Raw genomic sequence first — 22668 nt, forward strand, 5'->3', positions numbered from 1 at the left:
TGTAACCTCAAGCATGCAGTGTGGATCTCTGTGACACCCTTTAAGAGTACTAACATCTTTTTACTCCCAGCAAAAGCTGCAAAGTCCTATTTGCAAACTAAGAATGTGAGCTGGTTGAGAGAATTTCCTATCCTTTGCAATACACCTATACCACACCAATCTTGGAACAAAGAGACTTTTATACACCTACCGATGGCAACAACATTGGTCGAAACTTTTCTCTCGTGCATTCAAAATACCTCTGCTGACTTTGGCAGGGATCAGAAATTTCCTACAGGAGCATCACCAAAATAAAGATACAGTTGCTACTCTGAGTGCTGCCATTGCACTGTAAGTTGGACAAGAAACCTAGTACGTTAGGCAACCACCACTGACCCTTTCATTCCTGATTCCATTGAAATCAGTGGCAAAACTCTCATTGACTTCAGCAGGTTACATGACAGGTCATCTTGCAGAAAAGGCAAGTGGGATCCCAATAGTTTTTTTTATTCTGTTCTATTCAGGGCATTATATTGTGCCCATCACCGTGGAATCTCAGTACGGACAAATGAATTCCAAACCTTCTCCTAACAGCAGTGACCTGAAAACCAACATCATCCAAGGGGACCTTACAGGTAAAAAGTGGAAGCAAAACTCCAATCTAGTGTCCTTGAGGAATCAAGTGGTTATAGTCTCCACAGTTGTCTTTCTTCTTCTCAGCTCTACCAAGCTAAGTAGGACCAGTCAGTATTTGGACCAACAAAATTGTGGATCTACAAGCAGTGGTGTTATTATTTCATGCACTCTTTCTTCTGAGTCATCTCTCAATGAGTGCCACATGGTGGTAGATGCCCTCTTCAAGCTGAGATGAGACATAAAAGCCAGGTTCTAACCACTTATGATCACTAAAAATCATGTGCCCTTTTCACAAGAGGAGTAGGGATGTTGGCACTGGTGTCCAACTGAACAATGGCATGCTGCCTAACTACCTTTATCCTGCACTTCAGTTGGATATGGGTATTCCTTACATACTGTTGCTGTGCATTGACTAAAGGCTGCTGCATTCGGAATGGGATCCTTGTTTACATCATATAGGCCCATAGCTCCTGCAGTAAAATTCATGACTCAAGAGAACAAGAAACTCTGCAAATTAGCTCATGGAAATTTCTTCCTAATATTCCACTTAGGGGAAAAGTTTTGGGTGGCAGGGAGAAAATGGCCTCTAAACCTGAAGGTCCAAGAGTTCTATTGGGGAACCTTATCCCTAAACCTGCAGACTCTCCCCATAGAAGACCTGCTTCACACTACTTTGTAGGCTTCTCTTCCCCACCTGGCTCCCTTGGGAGCAGTGCTGCTGTTCCTTCCCATATTCGGCAGCATCGGAGCGCAACAAGAGTTAATGGTGCTTTTAGAAGTATTGACTCCAGCATGCAATTCAGCTCAGAACTCAGCTGGGCCCTATGGGAGGCATGAAGCAGAACACCTCCTTACCACCCAATCCCCTCCAAAAACAGCTTACTAAGCCTTAACTGTACAGAGTAGACAGAGTAAGGTGTCCAGGAAGCATGGAGCATAGTACAATGACTCAATTCTGACCACAGAATCAACGCTTTGTTCCCCAATTTCTGCTTCTTCTTTCCCCAGAGCTGGGTAATGGAGAGGAGCATAGCAAGTGTAGCTTATTCTGTTTTTCAGGATCTTTGGATGAAAGGCACTCTTGCTAAAATGTCACTCACAATCATTACTGCCCACATTTCTCTCCCTCTAAAATGATATAAAATTAAAATAGCCCAACCCAGCAATCTCACAAATGTGTTCCTCTGGTATGTAAGCTTTCAAAGTGCTTATAAGATTGGGCAGGGTTTTTCTTTGGCTCCTGGCTCTCGCAACCTGAAATGCTGCCACATAATTTGAGAAAGAAAATCAGATATTCTGATATATAAACCCTACACATATGTCTGGCTTTGAATAATGCATCAAGTGTTTCAAAATAAAATCTCTTAATAATTTAGTCACCATCCTTGAATCTATTGAGGTGGAAATCTGCCAACAGAGGCAAGATGGAAGCCTGAATATGCCTTTGTGGTCAGTGCTGTTAAAGCCATACATACCAATATAATGTGTGGCTAGTGGGCTTCCAGCTCAGATCAGACTGATGACAGTTTAACAAAGAATAGAGAATATTGCATGTAAGGAGCAATGTGACCCACTGAATATGTCACTGGCCCAGGAAAGTGGTCCCTTCTGAACTTTTAATCAAGGGAATTGTTAAGTAACTTCAAATTGCGCAATCCCATTGTTTTCAAGTTACACTCTACGTTTAGGAGAGTTCAGATTGTCACCCCAAGCTGTCAGTACCTTAGTTTTACATCCCATCCATAAAATAGCACCTCCTAAAACTATGGAATCCCCAACATTTCTTTCCAGATGTTCTACGGAAGTCTTCCATCCAAGTACCTACTCTGTGAAATCTGACAGGAACTCTGCACGTGGTAACAAGACTCCAAGCAGCAAGAGTTTCCTTAGTGGGTGTGATCTCAGAAGAAGTTCAAGGGGATCTTTCTAGCAATGGTCAGCAGTATGTTGTTCAGTAAATAGTCAGTTGATTCCTATCTGAAATATCATAGTCAGCGGTTCAAAAAACCCACAACTCAGCTTAGTTTATTAATTTTTATTTATTTATTAACTCAAATGGCTACAGGTGGCTTTTGGATAGGGAAACACTGTGTGGCTTGTGACAGAAAAGATGCAAAAGCCCTACATTCCTCAAGCGATGTCTCCATTGTAACAAATTTTCAAATGCCAGTGCTGTCAAGAGATGTCCCTTTCATTTTTACATAAACCTATCCAGCAGTGACATGAAAAGAGCAAATAGCAGCTGATGCAGAGCAAATGCATTAGACAAACTCTCTCCCACAATTACACCTATATGTACCTTTGGAGACCAGCGGGATGATTCCGCAGACAGTAAATTGGCTGACATGTATGCAAACTGACAACGGTTTTCAACCTTCAATTATTATACAGAATCATTTTCTGTTTAATACAGGATTTCCTCCCCTGAACTTCACTTTATATTATTATTTGTTGCAGGGCTACTGTCAGCTTCAGGGCAAAAGTACTTTGGAGGCTGCAAAGTGCTATTTAGCAACTGTTGGTTTAAAGATTAGGAGATAAAATTAGAATCTGGGATGACTTCACTTCTTCAGGTGGAGGCACTAATCAGCCCCAGAGACAGATCCTGCCGAACAAAGCCAACAACAGATAGTATTACCTCGCTGCTCTTCATTCTTAATACTTTGTAATTTGACTGCAGGCAGTCCTGTAAACACCAAACACACAGATGGCAAAGCACTGGAGTCATCTGCAAACCTTGCCTCTTTGCTATTTGAATCATTAGGCCTGATCCATCCATTCCTTCCTCCCATTCTACCCTGGTGTAACAATGATATTGGACTACAGTAGCGGAAGGGTGAATTGAAACCATTTCTGGGAAGCTGGGAACTACTCCCCTATAACAGGTCAGAGGGCAAGAGACTGCTAGAGGTGGCCACATCCTGGGGCATTGTTTCCCTGGTGACTTTATCAGTGTGTTCCAGTGACAGGGCGGGCTGGCTCTTGAAGAAGAGGCAGATTAGTCAAATCCAGTTTCAGATCCAGTTGCAGTGAACTGTTAAATGGATGGTTCCCAGAGGTACAGGAGGCAGATTAAAAACAGGAACCTCGGGGGAGGGAGTTTAATGCTGGATATGAAGCCCAAGCTGGTAGGGGGCCTACTGCAAACTTGAACTAAGGTCTTTTGTGCCTTTGTTGTTGGTGAGTTATCTTCTTACAACTGTGAAGAGATTTTTTTGTTTTGGTTCTTTTCCAAGGAGGATAAAGACACTTTATTTTATTTTCTTCTTGCCTAGTCTGATTGAAGTGCCCTTTATAAGTCAATCTTAGTCTCTGGGATACTCAGTCTCTGGGATACTTCCTTATTTCATCCTACTTCAGGTGCTAGTATTGGTTGCCCGTATCTAGGAGCGTCACAAAGCTAACGGCAGAGACAGTTGGTCTGGTTAGTAGAAAGGCTTTCTGGCGCTACATAAAACTGATAACAGGTCATAATCTTAGTCAGTACACAAAGCGCATATAATGTCAGCCAAACGTTTGTGAGTACAATCAAAATTAGCCCGGAGAAAGCAGTCTATTATCTGCTTGCCAATAAATCTTGTCTTTGAACAGGAAATAAAGAGCAGTGCTAATGGTACCATATTTTTGCCATTTTCCCTCTTCTTCACAAAGGAATATTTGGACAGTTTAACATTAAGCAACAAACTAACAGCCGGTGGTTGCTAAATATATCGCATGCAAAGGCAGCTAAGCTGCTTCTCGGGACAGAGGAATCCACCTCAGCAAAAAAGGCAGAGATAAAGCTCATCAAGAAACACCACATAACAACCAAACATGAGAACAACATTTCAGAGGAAGAGGCTAAGGAACTGAAAATGCTTCATCACATGATCAGTTCCAAGAATAGCAAAAGGACTGTAAGACAAAGGGGGATTTTCCCCCTGAAAAACAAAACAAAAAACCACACCTTTCTAAAGCTGTACAGTGGAAGGTATGCCTCCAAATATATTGGCAAACTATTTTTGTGAATTCCCATAATCCCATTTACCCATATTCAAGATTATGCCCCATTATTTGTACAACTATATTAGATTGCACTAATCCTTCTATTGGCAGATGAACCAGCAATGGAGAAATGCAAAACATAATTACCTCTGCACAAAAGCATCTTGGAAAATTTGAAGTGATCGTTTGACTGGCTGTAGTATGTTCTGAGCTAATTCTATGTCCAATAATGTAGTCATGGACAAAATGAACACTGATTCACTCCTAGCCTTCACCGCCATAACTTCTTATGATTCTTATTCAACGCATCTTTTCAAAGCAAAATCTACACTGAAGATCCAGGCCCTCTAAAAGCTCATTTTTCTCCAGTGAGTTTTAGGTTCTTTCCTGCCTTTTCAATATTAAAGTTCATACCAGCTTTGGCTCAGTAACTTCTTCTAATGAGATTATTATTTTGAACAAAACTGGTCATAAATGAAACAACTGCACATATTCTACAGCTCATTGCTCTTCTGGGATCAAAATGGACCACACAATGAAAGTTATCTCAGCCTTGAGATGTTTGGTTGCTGCTAAAACAGGACCAATGTAAACTTCTAATAAAAAATCATGATGCACTATTTAGAACTCACCAGGTGGTGGTGGGTGTGGTGGTGTGTTTCCAGAGTGTGCTTCTACAAATTACAGTCATCTCTCTTCTCTACTCCAGCATGTTACCAACAAAGCCAACTGCTATCAGTGACTTGTGAAACTTATGCTGATGCAAACTTTTCAGATCCAGGCATTAATCTAGCATCTGGAAGCTTGTTAATCAGAGCTGCAAGGTTACTTTAACACTCCCAGTGGCTTTCCTTCCCTGGCAAAGCTTGCCATTTCATGAAGCAATCTGTTACTGTCTGTGTTTCATAGAGAAAGATGTTGAAATTCGTCACTGATTGCACTCTTTGCAGTCATTCAATTATAATGCATGCACCTGGAACCCACTTGTCTAAGGTGTAACAGGATGGAGTAACTAAATATCCTATACAGCTACTTCTAGCCTCATGCAAAATTTTGGAGGTTCCTGAGCAGGCAGTTTGAGACAACATTAGTGTCATCTGAAATCTTCAGACATCTTGAAGAGTAGCAGTCTTGCTTTCAGCCTGGGGACTACACTACTCTCATTGATAATCTACTCCTAGCAATGGACAAAAGTAAAGCATCCAGGCTAATTCTTTTAGAGCTACCAGCAGCCTCTGATATCATTTAACCACAAGGTTTTGTTGTCCTGACTCAAGAGATCTCTCATGTAGGGTTCCTAAGGGTTATGTCCAGCCACTGTTCCTGTTCAAGTTGTGTGTAATGCCATTGTGAAAATCAGTGAGGAGGTTTGGGCTGATTTTCCCACAGCAGGCCAAGATTGAGATTTAGCTAAGAACATGCTGAGAGGGCTGAAATGTAACTGAGACAAGACAGAGGAGTTGATTGTTGATTAGAAGAAAGGGTAATCTTGGTGTGCTTCCTTCCCTTACTTTGGGCCTGAGCCAATGGGAATCTTTCCATTGACTTAATGGGGTTGATACATAGGTGCTGGAATCTAGGGTGCTGGGGGTGCAGCCATACCACCTGGTTTGAAGTGGTTTCCATCATATACAGGGTTTACAGTTTGGTTCAATGGCTCTCAGCACCCCCACTATATAAATTGTTCCAGCACCTTTGGCTTGATCATGTCCAATTTAAGAAGATGTCACAATCTGGGGATACTTTTGGACCCCTCATTGCCCTGGATTATGAGGAGCATCAGAAGTCACATTTCCCCCCATTTACCTCTGGTTAGGTGGGCATTTGTGATTTTAGGGGCCTATGCGCCTAAATCCCTCAGATGCTTTTGAAAATCTCCCTCTTCCTGTTTTGAATGAGTTTTTCATCCATCAGTGAGTGAGCATTGTTAATCACTTTGAGTAAAAGAACTGGTATGAATAGTGTCTACTCATACTTCCCTTTTTTCTTCACTGCATACACTACTCATCACACTGAGTACTCCTTCCACTGGACTGCTTGTTGCTGGTAAATGGAACAAATTATATTCCGGATAGCAACACATCTTGAACACTATGACTGATGACAGAGAAAACTGGCATATTTCTGGTATCCCCCAAAGAAGAGTGTAAATGAGAATGAGGCTGAGGATCGTCATATAAAAATGCAGGATTATTTGGGTAAAACCAGGATTTATGGTTGCTTTAAATATGAATTATGGTGCAAAGGCCAAGTTCCCTCTCTGGCTTTTGCTTGAATGTGAGACTGGTGGGGTGATATTTTGCACATATGCCCCAAGTAGGGAAAAAGTGTGGCGAGCCTATGAGCAGATACCTGGGGGTGAGGGAAAACGAAAAAGAGTCTCTTGTACACTATACATGCTCTACAAAAGACAGTCATAACTACAGACCTTAAGCTTACCTGAGGTAAGGACATATAGAATCAGCAGTGGTAGATGTCTCAATAAAAGTCGAGACCAGAGGGGGGTGGAGTGGGAGACCAGCCTTCTGTGCAGCCCCATTAGAGGTATTCCTGTGTATAGAATAAAATCAAGCATGAATATCTGAGAACCCATCTTACTGAAAACCACGGTAAAACATTTTCACAGAAAACACAGGCCAGAGTGCAACAATGCATGATCAGTACAGTTACAATTAATGTTGTAGGAGAACTACAGGGCATAGATAACGCTATTTATCTCTATGTACTAGAAAACACAATATAGTCTCTCTTCCCACTTAAGATGGATCATTGCTAAGTCATAGAACACAGTATTGCCTGGCACACACTAGTTATGAGCTGGAGGTTTTTATAAGAGTCATCCCCTTATGAAAAAGTCCTGCACAACTTGATGAAACAGATGAAAGTGCTCCAAAATCCTTAAGTTGATGGTAAAGTTTCTATAGCTTTTTAAAAACAACCTATAGAAATGTGTAGCAGGGATATAATACTATAGGATGGTTAAAAATTATAGAAGGAACATAATCCTCTACTATATTCAAGAGGGCAAGAATCTGTTTTGAAACCACTATTCCCCCCCACCACCCAAATCCTCCTCAAACATGTTAGAGACATGACCCCACTTAACATCGTCCAAGATACAATTTTTCCTGTGGCTTTGATGTCCCTGTGCTACACCATCTTTGTATTCTATTGCAGGCCAGTGGTGGTTTCAGACCTCTACAGGCCTAACCAAAAACACGTATGGAGACTGAAGCAGGCCCTGGGAAACTTGTATTGCACATAATTAACAACAGAACAGGGCTACCCGCCTGAGAGTCAGATAGTTTAGGCTGAGGGAATGTAGCTCATTATCTGAACACATGCCAAAGGCAGGGGATTTAGAGAGCCACACACAATGTATAGCAAAATAAATATATTAAAGAAATTTCCCCACAACATTGCAAGTCCCCTTGCCATGCATTCAGATGAGGTCGAAATTATGTTACTTGGGAAATGGGACTTTATGCAGCTGATGCAATTGGGAGGCAAAATTCACACCATCCACACTGGCACTAGGGCACAAAGCTGCAATACTGCGCACTTTCCCTTGTCTCTACCGCCATCCTGGGGAGCCCGCTCCAGCCTACAGACTGAAACTTTGACTTTTTGCAATTAAAAGTAGTTTTGCACACATGCACACAAGGCAAGCCTAGCTCTCTGCACCATGTAAGACTTTTTCCTGTGGCTTCACTTAGGTTGCAGAGCCTGGCGTGGGACTTCTGCACTGGGTACATTTAATCCTGTAAAATGCTATCTGGTGCAATTTTCTTGTACCTGCTAAGCCACAGTCTTAAGTGAGCTGAGCCATTAATGTCTTAGTCTTTTGGTTTCAATACATTGCACTCATAGCAGATGTTCAGAAAACTGTGCTCATAGGATTGGATCCATTGCATCTGCTTCTACTGATACATGCTGCTTTTCTAGTTCATTCCACTCTCATTTAAATTTAAAAAAGCAGACGAGTTTGATCTCATGCTTGATATTACATTAATCAGAAGGAGGAAAGCTGATATTTACACATTCTTCTAGTGACTTGTTTTTAAATAAGTTTCAAAATGAAGCAATTGCTCAGATACTTTTAATGATTATTGCTCATTTCTGTACCATATATCCTTCCAGCTGACTAAGACGGTCTTATTGCCTTTTAATGTCCTGAGCTCTGTGATAATGATGATGATGATAATAATAACAAATAATGATGTAATCATGTAATGACTGGGATTATATGCTATCATGTAATGACTGTAATGGGAGGCAGTGTGACCTAATAGCTAGCATATGCATCTAGGATACAGGAAACCTACGTTCTATTCCCACCTCTGCCATTGACCTGTTGTGTGACCTTGGGCAAGTCATGTCCTTTCCCTGTGCCTCAGTTTCCCCATCTGTAAAATGGGAATGATGGTATTTCTTTCCTTCCTAAAGCCCTTTGAGATTGACTGACAAAAAGCTCTGTATAAGAGCTGGGTATTATTTACTCAGGTTACCCTGGTTGCTTTATAATATCTTCATTTAGCCTTGTCTTGCTCTCAGAAGAGTGACAGGCTGTGAGAAATTTGAAAGGCAGACTGGTAAACTCACAGGTGATATTTATTGATTAAATATCTGCTGATAATACCTTTGATATCTATTGATGAAAAGCAGCATATAAAGGCTAGATATTATTCCTGGGGATAACGATACTGACCTCCTTGTAAAGCACTTTGAGATCTACTGACAAAAAGCATTATTATTACAATGTTTCATGGAAACACATTTGACATTTTTCTTTTTCTGGAACCCTGTTCTCACGATTTGGGATTAAATCTTTAGCTGGTGTAACTCTGTGCAGCACCGTGCATGTCAGCTTGAAATCAATGGAGCTACAATATTATTACACTGGCTGAAGATCTGGCCATCTTGACTCCTATTTCCTTTGTACAGGTGGCATCTCCCATGACTGTCAAGGATGTTTGCAATGTCAAGGGTATGACAGGAATGAGAGACAACTCATTCCAGGAGACGGGGGTCTCCTGGAAACTAGACGAGGGAGAAACTTCTTTTTCCCCTGTGCAGGACTCACCATGTGCTGAGCTCAGCTGGGTGAATCATCTGAGGAAAATTCTCAAAATATTTAATCTTGAAACAAATGCACTCCATCTCTGTCAGGCCCCTTATGAGCTTGCTTTTCATTAGTATGTTAGCTAATGGGTTTAGTGGAAGGAACGTTCCCTAATGTATGTGTCCAATCAAAGCCGAATAGATTTCAAATTGCAACTATCCAGTACTCACAATGAAGCACTTACAAACAAGGTGCATACCAAGATGTACTGGAAAGGTTCTTTACAGAGCTAGAGCTATTACCATTTCTCGCGGTATTCCCTAATTTGAAGGATAGGGAATATTGCAGTAGCCTATAATCTCTCTGAAACCAGAATGAGTTTTTACATGTGCCCTCTGTACCTAAAGACATTCTAATGCTTTGTGATGGGTTGTCCATTCTAATCTGCAACTCAGTGTGAAACATGATGGTGTGAATTTATGCAGCTTAAAGGCACTCCAAAGAATTGAGAGAAAGAGCATGGTAAATTTCCAGCCCTCCAGTGCAGTGGAAAGGGGAAAAGTCCTGAGATAGGCTCCTGTGCATGAAAAGGCAGGGCAGGAGCAGGGAGTAGCAATACTGGCAGGTGTTGCTAGGTTAGCTTGGAGTTTTAGGGAATGTGTGAACCACAGGAACTGGAATGGGTAGTTTTCACACATCCCTAGAAACATTCAGTTTATTTATTGGAAACATAACTCGGGTCATCAGCTATTACAGTGAATGTAGGGACACTGCTCGAAAAGCCAAGAAGATATCATACCTATGGCTGAGAAAATCATCTTATTGGAAACTGGAAACATCATAACACACTGGATTTCAGAGTAACATCCGTGTTAGTCTGTATTCGCAAAAAGAAAAGGAGTACTTGTGGCACCTTAGAGACTAACCAATTTATTTGAGCATAAGATGAAGTGAGCTGTAGCTCACGAAAGCTTATGCTCAAATACATTTGTTAGTCTCTAAGGTGACACAAGTCCTCCTTTTCTTTTTGCGAATACAGACTAACACGGCTGCTACTCTGAAACCATACATATTTAGGAGCAAAGCATTTGAAGCAAAGCAAGGAATTGAACTTTGGTCTCCTGAACCCACCAACAGCATCCTAACAACTGCAACATCCTTTCTCTGCATAGCACAGCCTCTCACAGGCCCCCTGAGGGCCCTGTCATGGTCAACACCTGCAGTAGTTTTCAGAAAGGTGGTATGTGGGAATGGTCACAAGGGGAAAGGATATCTGTACCATCATGCTCACCACAGGCTTTAGCAACCTGTTGGTTCACTGGTACACTGCGGGAAGTCTGGGGAAGACCCTCTGATTTCATGCTTTATGCAAATCCAGTGGGCACATGTAGGATGCACCATATAGGCTGGAATAGCAGCTGCAAATGAGCTGTCTATAAATTGAGAGTGGTGGATTCTATTCTCACCAATCCCACTTGGTTCAAGCCTATACACATTTTCACTGGGTTTATGCAGGGAGGGATGAATTCCACCCAAATAGATTTTGTCTGAGATGGGAGTGTAGCCCCTGAGCCATGACATGTAAGGAAGTCACTTACCAACCCTGTATCATTGTATCACAATACATATTGAGTCATCTGGTCTGAAAACCCCACCTCAGGAAATAGGCAGTGTAGGCAATCAGCAGTGACAGCACTGAGATCTCCATTCTGGAGGACTCACCTTCCTGGGGAGAATGCAGAGTCAGAAGGTAAGTCAGTGGGCAATTTATGGGCACCCATAGTCAGACCTGGGTACTTAAACATATGAGCATCTGGAGTGGGTGGAGATGGGAAGATTATTGTATAGGAGTGTTGTTTGGGGGCAGGGATAGCTCAGTGGTTTGAGCATTGGCCTGCTAAACCCAGGGTTGTGAGTTCAGTCCTTGAGGGGGCCATTTAGGGATCTGGGGGAAAAAAATTGGGGATTGGTCCTGCTTTGAGCAGGGGGTTGGACTAGATGGCCTCCTAAGGTCCCTTCCAACCCTGATATTCTATGATTCTACTAATGGCAAGGGTGTACCCTTGTAAATTTTCCAAGAGAGCTGTACCAACTTTAACTTAAGAACATAAGAACGGCCATACTGGATCAGACCAAAGGTCCATCTAGCCCACTATCCTGTCTTCTGACAGTGCCCAATGCCAGGTGCCCCAGAGGGAATGAACAGAACAGGTTATCCATCAAGTTATCCATCCCCCGTTGTCCATTCCCAGCTTCTGGCAAACAGAGGCTAGGGACACCATCCCTGCCCATCCTGGCTAATAGCCATTGATGGACCTATCCTCCATGAATGTATCTAGTTCTTTTTTGAACCCTATTATAGTCTTGGCCTTTACAACATCCTCTGGCAAGGAGTTCCACAGGTTGACTGTCCGTTGTGTGAAAAAATACTTCCTTTTCTTTGTTTTAAACCTGCTGCCTATTCATTTCATTTGATGACCCCTAATTCTCGTGTTATGAGAAGGAGTAAATAACACTTCCTTATTTACTTTCTCCACACCAGTCATGATTTTATAGACCTCCAACATATACCCCCTTAGTCATCTCTTTTCCAAGCTAAAAAGTCCCAGTCTTATTCATCTCTCCTCATATTGCAGATACTCCATACCCCTAATTATTTTTGTTGCCCTTTTCTGAACCTTTCCAATTCCAATATATCTCAGCTGGGGTGACCACATCTGCACGCAGTATTCACGATGTGGGAGTACCATGGATTTAGATAGAGTCAATATGATATTTTCTGTCTTCTTATCTATCCTTTTCTTAATGATTCCCAACACTCTGTTAGCTTTTTTGACTGCCGCTGCGCATTGATTGGATGTTTTCAGAGAACCATCCACAATGACTCCAAGATCTCTTTCTTGAGTGGTAACACCTAATTTAGACCCCATCATTTATATGTAGAGATTATGTTTTCCAATGTGCATTACTTTGCATTTATCAACATTGAATTTCATCTGCCATTTTGTTGCCCAGTCACGCAGTTTTGAGAGATCCTTTTGTAGTTCTTCGGAGTTTGCCTGGGACTTAACTATCTCAAGTAGTTTTGTATCATCTGCAAATTTTGCCACCTCACTGTTTACCCCTTTTTCCAGATCATTTATGAATATGTTATTCTCTTCATATGTGTTGTTTTATATAGTGCATATAACAGATTACTATAAACTTCAAAGAGCCAGATTCTTTATGTTATACAATGACTCATTTTGAGGGTGGGGTAGAATCACACAGGAGTGCACATAATGCTGATTTTGTTTCTTCTAGTGTAAACAGACATCTCCACTGGCCAGTGTGGACTAAGATGGATGCAAGGCCTGCTTCCTTTAGAGCGATTTTGCATTCTCATAGACTCTAGGAAGGACCATTGCTTGGACTTCCCGGAGAATAGGGAATGAAATTGTTCATGGCACAAAGGGAAGGAAAGGCTCTCATCCATGCAAGCCAAGCCCTACAGCCCACGTGTAAGCAGCATAAGGAATTTAAATACCATACCTTTAACCTTAACTGCATTTTAATTCCAGTTCTTTTTTTTAATAGAAATCAAATACGTTTTCCCTTCACTGGTTTCTTTATTTATTGTTTTACTTATAATGATGTTGCTTCTCACACCCAAATGTTTTTGTAATTTGCTCAATCTGGTTACACTCCAGCACTTTCCCCAGGCGATGATACCAGCTATCAGCTGATTGAATAAAGTAATCAATTGGCTTTACTGCCCCAGCCTTTCAGTAACAAAAATACTGCTGCCCTCACTGGAAAAATATTTAAGAAGCACTTGCCATGTATGTCTCTATCTGCTTTTTTTCTAAAGAATCCCTGTTCATTTCTGTTAATATTATAACTGCCTCTCCACAATAACCATTATGTTCTATCAGGTCAGTTATCAGTGGCACCCTTTAAGCCGATCCTTCATACAGTAAGTCTGTACTACTTAAATCCTATTTTGTTGGCTGGTGACCAAGATGCTCCAATTGATTTTCTTTTACTAATTCCCAGCAAGATCAATACACTACTGAAATTCATTGCTGCACGGTTCTTTTATCTCTGTATTCAGATAACTGGCTGTAGCACACAGGAAACAAAGAATTAGCAAACTCAAAGCAATGGTATGTTATGCCACTAAGTATTTCCATCAGCCAAATGATTTGGAGTTTATTTCCATGTTGCTGCCTCCTCCACTGAGACACCAACACTTATACAAGAATCCTATCTTTATTTAAGCACCTAGAGACCCAGATTCTGCCCTGACTTATACCTGTGCAAGGGCCAGTGTATCTCGGGTAGAATGTGGCTATATACAAACACACATATACACAGAAAGAGATACGTACAAAATGGTATAACATACTAATGTTGACATCGATACACAGCTTTAAAATCGATACCCATATCTTTAAAAGAGTCTCAACTCATCTTCTTGGTCCACTGCTCTGATGACACTATCTTCCTTCTGCATCTGTCAAGGCTGAATCCCTACTCTGTCACTTTGAGTACAGAAGGAGGGGGCCCACAAGGATTTTAAAAATTAATATTTGCCATTCCAGCCTTGTATTAAACTTTTCTCTAACCTTGGCTTGGTAAACCCTGCCACCACCCAAATGCACCCAGGAAGGAGCACTTGGGAATTCATCCCTGTTGAGTACCCTCAAGCCCTTTCACCCCCCGGTCCAGGAAAGAGCTGAGAAAGAAAACACAAGAAATTAGCTGTTGCTACCAGCTAATCAAACAACATGCACAAACCTCTTAGGACACCAAAAATTCAATCCTGTTCTTAAAAAAGGTAAATTTTATTAAAAACAAAAAGGAAGAAAATACATCTGGAATTTAGGCTTTTGCTAGATTTAAAAGAGCAATTCCAAAAATTAAGCACCCAAAATAGCTTTCTTGGGGGTTAGCTTAAAGGTTACATGTAAACAAAAGAATCTGGGGTTAGCAGAGGAGTCCACATACCAAAACGAAATAAAAGAAATAACCCTAATTGTGTCTTCTTAGACATTCCTTAATTTTACTTACATATCTGAGGCTTCAGATAAGTAGGTTCGAGGTATGAATTGATAATCTGTAATCATACCTGGCTTAAAGTTTCTTACAGCATTTCTGCTCCATGTCCCTGCAGCCCAGAGAGAACAGACAAAGGGAAGGTTTCTTTCCCCATTTTAAAAAGTTCTAGCCTTCCCATTGGCTCTTTTGGTCAAATGCCCACTTTTTTTTTCCTTACCTGGGGGACTTTTTAACCCTTTACAGGTAAAGCAAGTAGAGAACAGCTACCAAGAGGGATTTTACAGCTAACTGGCTGGCTGGGTGTCCATCAAAGGGAGCTAGACCTCCCTCCCCCACCCACACACTTCATTTATCACAGCATCCCGCCACTGGCTTACCCTTATCCATCAGATCAAACCTATTTTATTTTTATTAAAGACTCTTGGAGCCAAGTGGGAGTTACTGACCAGGAAGCCTTACTTTTGTCCCTGGTAATCTTGTTGAAACAATCATTTACAACAGAATAATATAACACCTAAGAGATCATGTTGATTGTATAACAGGGTCTAACAAGCACAACTTCTGAAAATGAACATTGTGTTTCATCAATCTACCAGAATTACTTTATCATCTCAATAGCATAGTAGATAAAAGAGAAATGGTTGATGTAATTTATTTAGACTTTCAAAATCCCTGACTGGGCCCTCAAGATGCCATGATAAAATAATAACAGCAATAATTTGCCACTTTTATTTTGGCAGCTACAAATAACTGTGGGTGTATTTCATAATATTTACTCATCTAACTTACTAGGATTGTGGGAGCAGCCATGTAAGTAGCTAAATCGGTTAGTTAGATGTTCATAGATTGCAAGACCAGAAGAGACCATTGGGATCACCTAGTCTGACCTCCTGTCTAACACAGACTATAGAACTTCCTCAAAATAATTCCTAGAGCACGTCTTTTAGAAAAACACTCAGTGTTGATTTAAAAATTGTCAGTGATGGAGAATCCACCACGACCCTTGGTAAATTATTGCAATAGTTAATTACCCTCGCCGTTAAAAGTTTACAATTTAATTCCAGTCTGAATTTGTCTAGCTTCAATTTTCAACTATTGGATCCTGTTATACCTTTTCTGCTAGATAGAAGAGCCCATTATTAAATATTTGTTCCCCCTGTAGGTACATATAGACTGCAAAACAGTCATTCCTTCTCCTTCTCTTTGTTAAACTAACTAGATTGAGCTCCTCAAGTCTATCCTTATAAGGCAGATTTTCTAACCCTTTAATCATGCTCATGGCTCTTCTCTGAACCATCTCCAATTTCTCAACATCCTTTTTGAATTCTGGACACCGGAACCAGACACAATGTTCCAGCAGTGGTGGCACCAGTGCCAAGTACAAAGATAAAATAACCTCTTTACTCCTACTCAGGATTCTCTTGTTTATGCATCTAAAGAGTGCATTAGAGCTTTTGACCGCAGAGTTGCACTGGGAGCTCATGTTCAGCTGATTATCCATCAGGACTCCCCAAAAAATTTTCGGAGTCACTACTTTCCAGGATAGAGTTCCCCATCGTGTAACTATGACTTATATTCTTTGTTCCCAAATGTATACACTTTCATTTAGCCATGTTAAAACACATATTGTTTGCTTGCACCCAGCTTACCAAGTGATCCAGATCACTCTGTATCAAGTGATCTGTGATGGGGGGAGGGGTTTCATTATTACCTCTCCCCCAATTTGTTTGTCATCTGAAAATCTCATCAGTGATGATTTTATGTTTTCTTCCAGGTCATTAATAAAAGTGTTAAATAGTTTAGGAACAAGAACCAGTCCCTGGGATCCCACTGGAAATACACGCATTCAATGATGATTTGCCATTTACAGTTACATTTTGAGACCTATGAGTTAGCCAGTTTTTAATCCCTTTAATGTGGTGCAATGCTAATTTTATATCATTCTATTTCTTTAACAAAAATGTCATGTGGCACCAAGTCAAATGTCTTACAGATGACTAAGTATATGACACCAGTACAATTACCTTTATCAACCAAACTTGTAATTTCATCAAAAAAGAGATCAAATTAGCTTGACGGGATCAATTTTCCATAAACGCATATTGATTGGCATTAATTATATTACCCTCCTTTAATTCTTTATTAATCTAGTCCCACATTAGCTGCTTTATTTTGCCCTAGATTGATATCAGACTGACAGACCTATAATTACCTGGATCATCCTATTTGTCCTTTTTAAATATTGGCACAATATTAACATTCTGCCAGTCTTCTGGAACTTCCCTAGTGTTCTATGACTTACTGAAAATCAGCCAGCTCCTTTAAAACTCTTGGATGCAAGTTATCTGGCTCTGCTGATTTAAAATGTCTAACTTTAGTAGCTTCTGTTTAACATCCTCCAGACATACAAATGGAATGGGAAGTGTGTTATCATTACCATATGATGAGACTATGTCATCTGTTTTCCCCTCAAATACAAAACAGAAATATGTATTGAACACTTCTGCATTATTATTGATAATTCTACTATTTCCCTCTAGTAATGGACAAATATCATTGTTAAGGTCCTTTTTGTTCTTGATATATTTTAAAATGTCCTTCTTGTCCTTCACTCTACTGGACATAGATTTCTCCTTGTGACCCTTTGCTTCCTTAATCAATTTTCCACAATTTCTAGCTTTTGATTTATGTTCATTACTATCAACCTTCCCTTTCTTCCATTCATTATTTATTTTATTTATTTTTATAACTGCCTTCACTTTCTTTCAAAACCAGGTCTTTTTTTAACCAATATGGCCTTCTTCCATTGTGAGATTCTAGCTTTTTAGGCATCTAGTAAAGTATTCTGAAATTATTCCGAATTATCATTCACATTTTTCTGATTAAATTTTTCCTCCTAGGTGATTTGGCTCATAATTGTTTTCTGCATATATATATATAACAGTGGTCTGGACTTTATTCTGTTTGCACATTATAAATGTGATGAAGTCATAATCACTAGTACCTAAGTTACCATTAACATTTAGTTCTGTGATTGGTTTCGCTTTTTCTATCAAGACGAAGTTGAATATACAATTTCCCCATGTTGGTTATTTTAGGTGATTTTCATCTATAATATTTAGAAAATCCAATAATGTTTTAGTACTGGCAGCATGAAACCTCTAGCGTACGACACTCAAATTGAGGTCCCCCATGATCACACAGCTTTTTTTCCTTACATGTTATTGATAGGTGAGTAAGGAGCCAGTAATCCTTTTCCCTAGTGTGATTTGATCATCTGTAGCAGACACCAACTAATGCCCCATCTTGTGCTTTCTCTGTTAGAGAGCTATGAAGTATATCTGCAACTATTTGCACACAAAAAATCAGAGGCTATTTTTCAAAATCAGGCTGTTACTTTTCCAATTCCGATTCAAATTCTCCAATAGTTCACAATCCCGCTACCCTAGTTGTTCTGGATGTGGGACTCTTGTTGACTACTGCGACTGCATGGCAGTTTTTTTATTAGATTCTTCATTATTATTTGTACTGCACTAATACCCACAGGTCTCAATCATGTAAGACTGATTTCTAGCATGCTAGGTATTGTACAAATACAGAGGAAGACACGTGGTTCTTGTCCTGAAGAGTTTGCAATCCAGATTTAATTAAGTTAATAATTATTATATTATTATTTTTATGAAGCTATTTTACATAGGTGCTTTCCCCCCATTTTATAGATGGGGAAACTGAGGCAGAGAGGTTCATTAACTTGCTCAAAGTAACAGAGCAAGCCAGTGTCAGAGCTCAGATGTTCCTGGGTGCCAGTCCTGTGATCGGATCCCTACAACACACTTTTCTCAGTGCTAATGGTTATTCATTATAGAATATGTTAAATCTTTATCAAAATATGAGAAAAGTAATAAACGATGGCATTTCAGATTTGACTAGAAAAATACTATAATAGAAATAGCTTACAATGACAGAAACTGTTTCAAAGGGTAGGCTGATGCCATCAACTGCAATAGACAATCCACTGTCAATTTAGTTTCTCTTTTGGACACCAATACTTTGTTGCAAGATTGTTCAAAATTCTGATAGAATTGTAAAAGCTAGTAGACAATATCCTTTCAAGAATAAAGAATGATAGTCTTCCCCATAATTGAAAGCGATTATTAATTGCTATTATTTCTTTGGAATTAATATTATTTATTTGCAATGCCCAGAGGCTCTGATCAAGATTCAGGCCCCACTGTACTGGACAGTGCATCCTATTCAATCATGAAATAAAAGAGATTGCAGTCAGGACACTATATCTTCCAGCTGCATCTATATGGGTAGACCACTACACCTACAAGGAGCTCATTTGACTTTAATAACTGGAGCTCCATCCTAGGGCGGGTTCAACCATGTGGAGCTCATTGCAGGACTGGGGCCTAGAGAAAGGACACACCAGATGGGTGTAGAGCACAATGGGAGTGGGAATAGAGTTTGGAAGTTGCATAAATTGTTTCTTGCTTTGTTTTCACCAAGGAATCACTAAGGAATCACTCAGGTCCCAGTCCTGCAATGAGGCCCATATGAGTGTATAATGCTCCCTTGAAGAAAAAGAGTACTTTTGGCACCTTAGACACTAACCAATTTATTTGAGCATGAGCTTTCGTGAGCTACAGCTCACTTCATTATGCAAGGCGCTCCCTTGAAGTTACTGAGATTTTACGTGGAAGCAGGTCCCCCCCTATATACAGTTCATTTCAGAATCAAGGCCCAAGCATCTACTTGTCTATGGTCATGTCCTGGTGTTTTAGTTTTCAGACAACATACCATTCAGGTGGGCTAACAGAATTCAAACGTATCCTTAACATGGATGCCTTCCCCTCTGCCACAGCATGAACATGTTTGGCAGAAGTTCAGTACTCTAGGTATCTGCTAAACTGTCTAAACTGCACCATTTGTCACAGCACTGTCCACCCACTGCAACTGTGGTTCTCCAAACTATGTCAGTAAAATTTTGCTTGGGGATTTCCATGTTTGCTTTGTGGATATTTTCCATGAAGATCATAACACAGTAGTTCTGATGATGATCCTAGGAACAGAAGTCAGACCAAGTCTACCTGAGAAATAAATCAAGTACAAGTGACACTCATAATATTCACTTTTCTCATAGAATGCCAGCAGGTTTTTCATTTCTTTTGCTTATTTTTACATGTTAATAGTCCCCCAAACCATTACCCCCTGTGTCCTTATGTGCACAATCTGCAGGATCATATATCTGGCCCTCAGCTAATATACTATTGATCCTACATCATGATTTATGAATTACTGTATAAAGACTCATCTTTAAAAAAAAAAGTAATTAAGCCCACCATTGGAAGGACATACTAGTTCAGAGATTACTATAGAAATGTTTTTATATGTGGGTGTTTCTTTAAATTATCATCTGATGAGAATTAAAGTGTAGCTTTTCAGAGAATGTAAAGTCATTAATATTCAGTTACATGTCTGTTTCCATTTATGAAGAAAGCAGGTAAAGAACGGTTTCCTGGTGCATATTAGATTGCATATTGTATTAATAGAACCAAGATTCTTCTCTTCAAATGAAATGATAAATATGCTTATGAGGCTCTGAGTTTAACACATTTTGATTCACAATGTACACACACATACCACAAAACCAATTTCCTGACAAATTATTTAGACTGAAAAATACTAGCTCCAAGGTATATTAAAGTGTGGCATTAATAGCAGCACAGTCCCTTCATGATTCCAACACTTCAAAATTAAATTTTCCAAAAATCATATGTTTGCACATTTAGGCCACCCACTTCCATCATTTATTATTTTAAAATTATGTTTATACACATTAAATTGTCCATTTATCACAAGAGATATGTGACACATCAAACATTGAGTGCCAGAGTTATGGCATGTCTCTCCCATATACTGAGAGTGGAATTAAGAGTACTAAATCATCCTGTCTCTAGAACCACATAGGAACTGTAAACGAATGAGTTAAGCAATTTTGGTTAATTAGAATCAATAGCATCATCCTTTAATTAAACAATATTGATTGCATAATGCAGAGGGCGGCCTTTGAAAGAATATGGTTTAATGCAGTTTCTGTTTGACTTGCAAAAATATGTGAAAAGTCAAACTGAACTTGGACATGGACTATCCTTTTCTGTGCTGAGGACTTTAGCACTGAATTCATCGCATTTCTTCTCATCATGCATACCCATGCAGAAAGCGGCACTACAAAGCAAACATGTTGATTTTCATTGAGAGGTATATGATTGATTTATTTAAAGTTCCTCCTACAGAACAGCGTTAGTAAGTTTTTCCCATTTTCCCATCCCATTTTCCACACCGTCCCCAAAGTCAGGAAGGGCACTTGTGCTATATGTTGCATCAAGAACTGAACTGAACTCCATTGCTCCCACAGAATGGCCGATAAGTCACACAATGTATGATTTCATGTGAATACAAGGCCTTGTAAGGTGAGAATACAAAGTGGTCTCATATGTTTCCAGTGTCATTATTTGCTTCAGATCTGCAGCAGCAAGTTACAACTACTCCACTACACGTGTGAAAGGGCTCAGAGCAGGTCAGGAGCAAAAATGGGACTAGAAATCTAGGTCTCCGTATTCCCAGTCTAGTGTCTTAACCCCTGGACCACGCTGGCATTTAGATCTTGTGTGTGGCAGTAGGGATAGAAGAACTGAGATCCTTCTGCTCTCAAAATACAGACATTTTCCCCTTCAGTTAAAAGAGAATCTGCATTAGTTATAGGCATTTTAGAGCCTATGACATGCTGTTGAACACTTCTGTTCAAACAGTGGATCAATAGCTCCCACCCAGAGGGCAGTGATGTGCATACTATTCCATCCCCGGGAACAGAGTGGCGAACGTACCATTTCATCCATGGAACACAGAGGGCAGAGGTGTGCCTACCATTGCAACAGTGGAGAGTGATACCATGATGAGTCATCCCTGAACTAGAGCCTGATTAAGCCACATGCACTGATGAGTAAGGCTATGTTTTAGTAACGGGTATTTTTAGTAAAAGTCATGGACAGGTCATGGACAGTAAACAAAAATTCACGGCCCATGACCTGTCCATGCCTTATACTATACCCCTGTCTAAATACTGGGAGTGCTGCAGGTGCTAGGAAGGCCACGCGTGCTCGGGGAGGCAGCCCAGTGGACGCTGCGAGGGCGGTGGGGGGGGCAGGTGGTGCTGTGAGTGCAGGGGTGCTGCCTCGGGTGCTGGGAAGGTCCAAGAGGGCACCGCAAATGCTCTCGGGGTGGTCTGGGGGGCGCCACAGGTGCGAGCAGCCTAGGATCCCCACTGGTGCTGGGGGAGGGTTGCTTGAGTTGGCAGGCTCCCTACCCCGCTTCTCGGAAGCAGGAATACGTTCCTCCCTAAGCTCCTAGATCCATGCACGGCCCGCTCTGCAACTCCCGTTGGCCAGGAACAGATGAAAATTACACAAATGATAATATAGGGCTAGATCCTCAGCTGATGTGAATGGGTATAGCTCTGTTGAAGTTAATGGAGCTAGGCCACTTTACACCAGCTGAGGATCTGACCCATAAGGTTCAACGATACTGGTGAGATGTAAAAATTAACTGCTCCTGATGTCTGTTCTCAGGCTCGATCCTGCCCTTGATGCCATCAAGAGTATCGGGAGGATGTGGAGGGGCTACAAATCTGGAATCCCTTAGCAGGAATTGGGGAGCACATGCCAGCAGCACTGCTCTGAAGAAGGTGCAGCATACTCCCCACTCTATGCATGGGGAGGGAGAGGTGGGGAAAAAGCAGGTTTTCGGTGCCAACTCAGGGATTTACCCACACAATTTAGCCATTGAAATTAATGGGAGTTGTGTGGCTAGATCCTTGAGCTGGCTTTGAAAAATCTCAGCCAAAGCTCTTTGCAGCCCCTGCACCTGCTCCAAGGTCCTGTTTCTTGGCCTTGTCTATTGCTTTA

Source organism: Lepidochelys kempii, chromosome 1 (genome assembly GCF_965140285.1).
Source record: "Lepidochelys kempii isolate rLepKem1 chromosome 1, rLepKem1.hap1, whole genome shotgun sequence".
Taxonomy (NCBI): domain Eukaryota; kingdom Metazoa; phylum Chordata; order Testudines; family Cheloniidae; genus Lepidochelys; species Lepidochelys kempii.